Source organism: Coptis chinensis, chromosome 3 (assembly GCF_015680905.1).
Source record: "Coptis chinensis isolate HL-2020 chromosome 3, ASM1568090v1, whole genome shotgun sequence".
Taxonomy (NCBI): domain Eukaryota; kingdom Viridiplantae; phylum Streptophyta; class Magnoliopsida; order Ranunculales; family Ranunculaceae; genus Coptis; species Coptis chinensis.
This window is the reverse complement of record NC_141458.1, coordinates 79,900,008-79,909,489: the sequence shown is the minus strand read 5'-3', so window position 1 is coordinate 79,909,489 and position 9,482 is coordinate 79,900,008. Positions and strand designations below refer to the sequence as shown.

Below are 9,482 nucleotides of genomic sequence, written 5' to 3'. Positions count from 1 at the left end.
ATAGTGAAGTAGAAGCTATGCAAGGTCCTACTAACAATGGATTTCACTCTCCTTGATACTGAATTTTTTTAGCAACTCAACCTCTCAACATTAATTTGGCTTCCATCCAACACATTCGTTTTGATTTTCTGAAAATTAGGTTATATGACAAGGGAGCAATTAAATGTAATGGTAGGGAGGCAGTCACCAATTTTGAGCCAAACACTTATGAGAATGAGATTCCGGAAATACTAACAACTTGGATGATGTTTCAACTTACCATACATTGATATGAAGTTTTGCATATGAGAAATGGTATTATCTAGGAAACGTGTGGAAAATGAGTTTTGTATGTAGCAATGCTTACATCATATGACATATGCATGCAGACCTTGTTGATTCTGGCTAAATGTTTCAGGTCATAACTATATTGGGTCAGAGCATTTGCTACTTGGACTGCTTCGCGAGGGTGAAGGTGTTGAAGCTCGTGCACTTGAGAACCTTGGTGTGGATCCAAATAATATTCGTACACAGGTAAGGTTTCATATGTTCGTACTATAATTTCCCTATTCTAAAACCTAACCCCCCCCCCCTACTTTGACATTTCATAAGCTGGTTCTAGAGTGACAAATTGATTTGATTAGGTTATCTGTATGGTTGGTGAGAGCACCGAAGCTATTGGTGCTGGAGTTGGGGGAGGTAGTAGTGGCAATAAGATGCCTACTCTTGAAGCATGTTTGCTTCTAAGTTTAGAAAGTCCGAGTTTTATTAGCTGGAAAAGCAATAAGACCAAAAGAAAAAAAGAATTGCATGCTCTCCAATCTGATGATCAATCATCATTGCTATTTGTGTAAGGTATATATTATTCGGGTTCTTTATGTTTATATTATCTGGGTTCTATACACTTAAATCATATTTATTCATATCATGCCTTCACTAACCTTCATTTGTTAGAAAGAGTCCATGGGACTAAATTCCTTAAATGAATACATGCCACCCATTCTTAATTGTTTTGATTATTTAATTATTATTTTTCCTTTATATTTTAATCACAACTATTTCTTTCATATAGGGTGATCAAACTTTGTTTATTCTTGGCTGGATATTCTTGGGACGAGAATGCCAACACAAAGGAGAATGTTCTTGGTGAAGTTATAAAGTTTTACATTTATTTTTTCTTTTGTAATTCTTTCATTGCAATACAATTTGGAATACAAAACAAGATGAAATAAGTTGGTCTGGATGCTATTTATAATATATTTGTATTGCTTATAATTTGGATTTTTGATTGGGAATGGATTGTTTGCATATTGTGTTTAGAATTATTCATGTGGTGGACTATAGTGTTTTGAATATGTGGTGTAGTGGAATGTGATATTCGTAATTTTATGAAGTTATAAGGTGATTTGGAATATTTTAATAATCATGGATTTTTTTAAAATAAAAAATATGATATACCACGGTTCTAGAAGAACTGTGGCAAATATGGTGACTTTATACCACTCAAAATATCAGTACTTTCAAATGGTCATATACCACGGATTTTGAAAACTTATTACTACGGTTTTATAATAAACCGTGGTTAATATGTACTAGTTTATACCACGTTTTTGCTAGAAGTATTTACCACTCCAGTTGATACCACGGTTTTGCTAGAAGTATTTACCGCCCCAGCTGATACCATGGTTTAGAAATGGTGGTAGAAGGCCTTTTACCACTCTAAAAAACAGTGTCATATGACATTTTCTATAGTAGTGCTTCCTTCTTCTAAATTCCCAATCATTCAACTTCAAACAATTTATGGTAAACCTCACTTCTAATATTTTGAAGACTCATCACTAGACAACTAACTTCAGCTTAGGCACGGGCTTGATTGGAATTAGAATTTAGTTGAGCCAAAAATTGGGTTTGGGAAAAGGATCGAGTAACATTGTCGAAACCAGCGCCTCCTCCTTCTCCTTGAACTGTGTCATGCCGAAAGAAAGTGAGGTTGTGTTTGAATGGGTGGGGTGTTAAAGTGTTGACTTTGTTGGGTGTAAGTGAAGGGAGAACCTGGATCATGGGGGTGTTGGGTTTGGGAAAGAATTTCAAAAGGGGATGGATTTAATTGTGGTTGGGAGTTTGTAAGAATTGGTTGATGGGGATTAAATTGTTGGGAAGGATCAGTTGGAATTGGTTGTTGGGTTTGTGAAAAAAATTGACGTTGAGAAATTTGGTTTATTAGTTGTTGGAAAGTTGTAGGGTTTGTGAGAATTGATTGTGTGGGTCTCCAGTGATGGGCGGTTGTTTGTTGTTGATCAGTGGTGGGTTGAAGTGGTGAGAGAGACGGACGTTGGGAAAAACTTGGCTGTCGAAATTCACTTGTTTGAGCGTCGGTGTTTGGTGGAAGGTAGGATAGAGCAGTGGCAGTCGGTGCACTATGGGTGGTGCGTGGAAGACGATCGGTGTTGTCGACATCTTCACCCGATTGTTTTGCTCTTTCTCTTTCGTTGTGAAGCGTCGCGACAACTATCTCTTGAGCGATGTTTCGAAACTCCAAACGAAGCTTGTCCATGGCTTGATCAATGTGATGAAGCAAGACAATTTCAGTAATGAAATCTCCACTATTTGTGTCGTGGGAACGCGTTTCAACATCATCGTGATAGGCCATCGAACCAAAGCTCGATACCAATTGATGAAGCGGAAGCAATTTAAAAAGTAAAAGGTACTAGAAAATTTGATAAATTGTTTGATATTGAATAATTGAATGTCTTGAATACAAAACTTGTTCTGTATTTATAGAGTTTACAAGGCTAATGGAAATAGAAATACTACTAAAAGTATGATAATGCCTAAACTGGAACTCTTAATCTATTTAGGAAGTGCTAAAAGAAATAATTATAATCCTAAGTAGAAACTACTGTTATTATCTTGCATCATTTGTCATCACTTTTCTCACGATCTTTAAGCTTCTGATCAATGTTCTGCCATTTAAAGCATCCTTCATTATCTAGTTGAGAAGTATTTCCATTTTACTTGAACAACTTGCAACAAAAACAAAACACCCTGTCCAATGAATGTGAATAGACAAGCCACTCTCTATCCTGCTTTAAACCACTATCCATATGTCGAACCTAACGCACAACAGAAAAAATGCCTGCCTTCATCATTTCTAGGAAAATCAATAGCATTATCTCTTATTGGAACTTTCTCAACCAAAAAATATCTGCATTTCTTATCAATATTATTCCAATTCCTTGGATCAAATAAGTTTATCTGTCCCTCTTCTTTATTCTCATTCCTAGCTTGATCAATTTCTCCACTCGAGCAATCATCACATTCAAATTCATTTTCAACATCAACTCCCTCTTCAATTTCAACATCAACTCCCTCTTTATTTTCAACATCGATCCTATCTTTATGCTCAACAATCACCCCTATTTCAGTTTCAACATTTAATGTCTCTCCATGTTCAATATTTATTATATTAGCAAGTTCTTCACCTTCTTTGCTGACCAAATCTTCATTAGAACTTTTTGTTTGTCCTTGATTGCCTTGAAAAAACTTGTGAATGCTTCCAGCCTGAGATTGAGTGAGTTGTTCTAGCATTTGTTTTTTTTTTCTTATCACTATCGGAGGGGTAATTTCTATCATTCTTCATGATAATAACCAATCAGATAAGAAGAACATTCAAATAATGTCTACGATGGGGAGTACTCGCGACTATTTCCAATCCCCAAAATGTTTTCCTCTTAAATAACTTTTTGTTTGGAGAAAATCCCCTAAAATGGTCGGAAGGACCGAAGGATCAAGACAAGTTTGTTTCTATAATTTTTTTTTTTTTTTTTTTTTTTTTTTTTTTTAACTTCACGTGACTTTTTTTTTATCTTGTTTCACTTAAAAGGCTTTCGGCACTTGAGCTTATCAACCAAATGGGCAAACCAGACTTAAACTAGAAAACCGCTATGAGGTGGTGATCGATGTTAGGTCGAACAAATTTGAAATTGTTTGTAAGAGATGAAGAAGAAAAACAATAATAATAATGCTATTGGCAAATCAAAGAAGAAGAAAAATAACATAATGAGGATGATGTGGGAAAAAAATGAGATGGAGAAAAAGAAGGTGGTAGTGGTGGAGAGAGAGAGAGAGAGATTACAACATTTATATTTTTGGTCCCCAAAAGACCTCCTAACGCCGGTCAAAAAATATATATATGGACGTGGTAGTGGGTATGTAATCCATTTGGGGCCCTAAAAATTAGCAACAAGTGGGGGCCCTAGGTGGCGGCCTATGTTACATACCCCTTAGAGCTAGCCATGTGTGTGTGGACTGGTGCCTGTTGTTGCTGCCAAGTGCTAGGGTGGTGGTTTTAGTGTGTGCAGGTGGTGGTGAGTGTGTGTTGGTGCTGCTGGTAGGTGTGAGTGTGGTTGGGTGGTTTGAGTGTGTGCAGATAGCTAGTATACACATTTTTTACAATAAGCATCGGAATCTACTTTTTCTCATTCTGAAAATGGTGAATCCGATTTCTTTGATAGCTTCACTAACGACAATATAGGTAAGTTCATTTGGGGTCTTTGTAATATTTTTAATGCTTTTATGCTTAGCTTAGTGATAAGAGCCCAAAACTGTAGTTTTAACCCTGTAACAGTCATACTATTAGACCAATTATGTGAGTAATAATTAAGAGCTAACATTGATTACGTGTTTTTATGCATTTCAGGCTTCAAAGTCCATTATGTACAGAAATGTCCCACTTTAGCGAGATAAAGGAGCAAAGGTTGGTTACTAAGGAGTTCCGTGATTAAAGGCCAAGATTCAAGAAGACAAAGCCTTTCTAAAGCCCGTCAAAAGCTGAAAAGTCGGCGCTGGGCGTAAACAAAGACAAAGTCGTGAGAACTTCCGGCCGTATCTTTGGACTCAGACCTCGGAATGGGGGCCTACCTTATGTCAAAATGACTGGCTCGGAAAGAGTTTTCCAATGGTCTAAGCCTTGATCCAATCAGAGGAGCAGAAGTGGACGAAAAGTCTGTTGAAGCCAACTACAGCTGAAGAGGCCTTTTGAATTTGAATGAAAGAATTGGGTTTTGGGCCTGATTCTCTGGCCCAAAACATGGCTCCAAGCCCATGCACGATTTTTGGATCTGAAAGTATAAAAACCAAAGGTTAACTCTTTGTTAATGGTAGCTAGTTAGACCTAAAACTATAGATAATTATAGATCTAGTTTTCATGTAATAAAATTAAGTTTAGTTTAAATTAAATTCTTGTTTTAGATTAAACTCGTAGAATCATTATTCTTAATTAGTTTGATTAATAAATTAGCTAGTTTGTCAATTTCGATTCTTGTCATTTACAATTGTGTAGATCTAATTTCCCTTATTACGTAGATAGCTAGACTTAGATTAGTTAGATTATTAATTTAGTATTTGAATCATTGTTTTATTATTCATTAGATTAATAAAATAGTGTTCTCTATAAGTTAGTTTCATTTCCATTAATTATTTAGTTTCAATTCGTAGATTCAAGTAATTGTCATTATTAGTTTAATTCAATTATTGCATTAGTAGTTTTGAATTGGGTTTAAACAAGCAAAGTTTCAATCTTTATATCATGTCTTGTTTGAATTCATTTGGGAATGATAGCGTGATGATTCTCGGCTAAACCTCCATTGAGGGAGTTGAGAAGCCTTGATGAAAGCTTGATTCCGATTATCGTAGAGTCGTCGTAATTTCCTTTCCACTCTAGAAATGATTAGTTCACCATGAGAATGGGTTTAATCGTTCACTTACTAGTTATGAATTGGTAGAAATGCCATGTGTAATTAGGGATTAGGAGTAACCATATTGTTCTGCGAAGCAGTTCAATTCGGATTACGACGATTCGACGTTAGTAGGATTAAGTCGAGTTAAGGTGGAATCAATCCCCCTCTAACTCCTTATCATAGAATCAACGTAGCATTCCCATAGTTGTTCTAATAGTCGACTAGTTGCATCTTGTGGGTAGTTGCATCGTAGTCTAGTTGCCTTTTCGTAAATCTCTCATTAGACTTTAGAGTTAAGAGTACTTATACATAGAGAACACAGCATGCGGAAGGACTAGGAGTGGAACGAACTTCCTACTCCACTATATCTCATAGGATTGAGAGTATAATTCTTTGATAAACTAGGCACATAACATAGTTTTAGTTTACTTACGTTTTGAGTTTTATCGTTCATTTCGTAGGTAAACTATCATTTTTATCGTTTATCAAATGGCGCCGCTGCCGTCTTAGTTTCACTTTCGCATTGTTTTCGTAGTGTAAGTACTTTTCTTAAAGTCCCATTTCACCCACCCACCCTTGGTAGATTCATACTGTGGTTTTCCCATTCAGCGTTGAAAAGTTCCGCGGGAAAAAGTACACCGAAGCGCTTGCCGTGCCCAAACGGAGCACCTGCGTAAAGAAGTAACAGAACAAAGCTTGACCCGCCCCCATGTGGAAGCGACCGCCCTAAATCACTGTAACTTGAAGTTACACGGGAACGACAGCGCCCTAAGCTAGATTTTTCGGTTTTCTACGGTTTGATTCGAACTTTGATTTTTCAAGTTTTTGGTGTTCTAACTTGTTATATACGAACACGCGTAAACAAGGCGCTATTCATAAAGCGAAGCAAAGATGCAATCGGTATTCCTTTCTTCCACACCTCGCGTCTCTGTTAGAGGTTTATACTAGTATATCGAATTGTTTGGAGTGTTGATGGTTTAGCTAAATTTGGTCTTAGCCTTGTATGAGATTAAAGGTCCGGTCGAACAAAACACCAAACGTAATCACACAACAACGTCAACAAACAATTCTATCTAGTATACCACCCACTACACCTCTAGCTACTATTTCACACACACCACGACCTGATGCCCGGCGAAGGAGAAACTCCTCTCTCGGACTTTTATAGAGCCTTGAGCGATAGCCCCAAATCTTGTATCGTTCTAGCAGACCCTGTGGGGGATTTCCGAATTCCCCCAAGTATTTTTAATTTGTTACCCATTTTTCACGGTTTAGACCATGAAAAACCTTATCGGCACGTCGTAGGGATTGAACAAGTCCTAACAACATTCCACCATCCTACGGTTGGTGCGGAACAAATTAAACTTCGGGGTATTCCCTTTCACCTTAGCCAATAAAGCGTCTTGGTTAAGCGCCCGGCCTAATTAATTAATTACAGGACTCGTGGGCTAAACTTGTTCACCGTTTATGGAACATTTTACCCCCCCCTAAAGATGGATGAGATGCTTTCCAAGATTTATTTCTTTCGACAAAATCCTCATGAATCATTTTCAGAGGCTTGGAATCGTTTCATCGATCTCCTTATAGAGTGTCCACATCATAACTTAGCGAAAGACACGTTAGTTCGTGCCTTTTTTAAAGGACTTCTACACCACCATAAAGAAGTCCTAGACATAATGAATGGGGGTAGTTTCTTAAGCAAAGGAGCCTCGGAGGCTTATAAATTTTTAGAGGATCAAACTAAGCGAAATAACAACTGGGGGGGGTAGTGATGATATCTACCGCTCTGCTAGTTCATCAAATACAGTTAAGGCCGCCGGTATGTTTGAAATTAAACACGATCCCGAGCTTAAAACTCTAATCGAATCACTCACTAAAAAGGTAGAGGTCATTTCTGTTCAACAAAAGCCTATCCCCGTCATGAAGGTAAATTCAAATCCATGTAGTTTCTGTTGGAGCCCTGAGCATCCCGACTCCCACTGTCTTATAGCCTATGAACAGGCTTGTTCCATTAATAGTGAACCTAACGCCCCTTGGAGACAAAATCCCAACTTCGGTTGGAGAAATAACCAACACGTCACAGCTCCAGGGTACAATAATCAATACGTTAGGCCAACGCCGGTTTTAACCAAGTTCCACCACGACAAGGGCAGTGGTCGGGTAATTTTAATAATTATAACAACCACGTGCAACCTCGACAAAGTCAAGCATAAGGTCAAGGTAGTTATAATAATTATAATGCTAATAGAGGTATCGTTCGGTAAATAATAATTATCAAAATCCACCCATAAATAATTCCGTGAAATAGTTCCGATCCACACCACCCGTGACTACTACACCCACAAACCGGATCGTCTTTTGACACGTTCATACAAGTGAGCCAAAAACTTTTCCAAACCATGGCTCAATCTAACCAACGGCTTCTACAATCCGTTAATAATTTAACCCAACGGTTGGCTCAAGATAAAGCCCAACCCAAAGGTGTGTTTCAGTCACGAAATACCTAATCCTAAAACAACAAACACAACCTTTGAGGTAACCGATAATACTAGTAATGAATATAAAAATGTAGGTGAGCTAAAGGCCATCACCACTCTCCGATTACGGCAGAGTGGTTGATAACAAAGTAACTATGCCTATAGTTACCCCACCGATAACCCTACACCGCTATTTTACTAGATACCGAAATAGAAACTGAAGAGCCTACAACTGTAGAGGTACCAGTTACAACACAACCTAAGAAACAGAAAGCCACGGTTAAACATCCAGGTGATACCATTGCTAAATATAGACAGAAACCACTGTTTCCACAAAAATTAGCCGTGTTAACTAGGGATACTAATTATGAGGAGATTAGGGACGTTTTCAAGAATCTAACTATAAATCTTCCCTTCCTCGAAGCTATTAAAAAGCTACCACACCATGCTAAGTTTCTTAAGGAGTTGTGTACTACTAGGCGTAGGACCAATATACCAAAAGACACCTTTTTAACAGAACAATTCCCAACTCTATCTAAACATAATGGAATTGTTAAGTACAAGAACCCTGGTCGTCCTACTGTATAATGCACCTTAGGAGATTCTTATACGACGACCGCGTTATTAGACCTGGGGGCTAGTGTTAACTTACTCCCTTTTTTTTTTGTATAGACAAATAGGTCTAGACGAGATGCAACCCACTAAAATGACGTTGCAATTAGCTGATCGGTCTATTAAGTATCCTAAGGGTGTGGTCGAAAATGTGCTAGTAAAAGTTCAGGATTTTTACTATTCGGCTGATTTTGTCATCCTCGATCTGAGAAGTCGATTACGACTCGTCCCCGATCATCTTAGGGTGTCCTTTCACGGCAACCGCCAATCGCGCCATTAATTGCGCGATGGTTCAATGTCCATGTCTTTTGGCCATCTTGCTTTGTTGAAGTCAATGTTTTAAAACAAAGACCAGCTTATCCGATTAGTCTATGGATGGAGAGGTTAGCATGATCGAGCTTTTTTCTCGAGATTATTTCAACAACACGTTCCCCGATAATCATATGCCCAAATTTCTTTCCTTTGGAAGTTCAGGACTCCAAAATTTTCATCCCTACACTAGTCGATACACATATTACGGATGAGGATGAGATAGATGACTTTCTCAAAGATGTAGAGGACTATCATAGTAACGAGGATATGACCAATCTAGATGAGGAATTCGATGAGTTTCTTAGAGCAGGTGATGATTCACCCTATCAAGAACTACTTTGGACAACATCCACCTCGACTCCCC

At 37.9% G+C, this 9,482-nt stretch overlaps 1 non-coding gene across 1 annotated transcript; it reads right to left on the bottom strand.

Annotated features, from left to right (window-relative positions):
• Positions 1 to 7,219: 7,219 nt before the first annotated feature.
• On the bottom strand, positions 7,220 to 7,323 carry LOC147511011 (small nucleolar RNA R71). Its single transcript, XR_015219620.1, has one exon. It is a non-coding gene; the product is annotated as a small nucleolar RNA R71 (small nucleolar RNA).
• Between the last annotated feature and the right edge of the window lie 2,159 nt (positions 7,324 to 9,482).